We start from the raw sequence: 545 nt of genomic DNA, 5'->3' as shown, positions 1-545 counted from the left end.
CTTCTCCTCACTTCCCGAGTTAAGTCCTGGCTCCTCAGCGTGGCCCCGGCCCCTCCATTCGCCTGTACTCAGCATCGATAACCCACCTCTTGCTCCTGATTCATCCGTGGGCCTTTGCACAAGCGTTCCCTTCTCCCAGAAGGTCTAGAACCACTTCTTTCCTGCTACCCCTTGCCAGGCCAGGTCAGGACCCTTTTTCCTCCGTCCCCCCGCACCCATCGGCCCACTTTGCAGCTTGCTGATCTTCCCACACTCTCTCTCCAGAAGCTCCTCATGCAGGGACCAGGAATTGGGCCCCTCCTCCCCATCCCAGCACTGAGTCCAGGCTTGGCCCAGAATTGAATTTGGGCTCAGCCGATATTTTTGTGAGATACTGTTGCTCAAGCCACGTCCCCACCGCCATGTCAGCCAGAGAATGTGCTGAGCTGTGTCGTCAGGCGGGGGGCATGGGCTGAGGTTATTCCTTCCCCACTCCAGACACTCTGCTGCCCCTCCCCGTCTCTCCCCCAAAACCACGCCAGAGGAAGAGGCCAGGAGGCAGGAAC

Source organism: Pteropus alecto, unplaced genomic scaffold (genome assembly GCF_000325575.1).
Source record: "Pteropus alecto unplaced genomic scaffold, ASM32557v1 scaffold396, whole genome shotgun sequence".
NCBI lineage: Eukaryota > Metazoa > Chordata > Mammalia > Chiroptera > Pteropodidae > Pteropus > Pteropus alecto.
The sequence above is the reverse complement of the archived record's forward strand: the minus strand, read 5'-3'. Positions refer to the sequence as shown.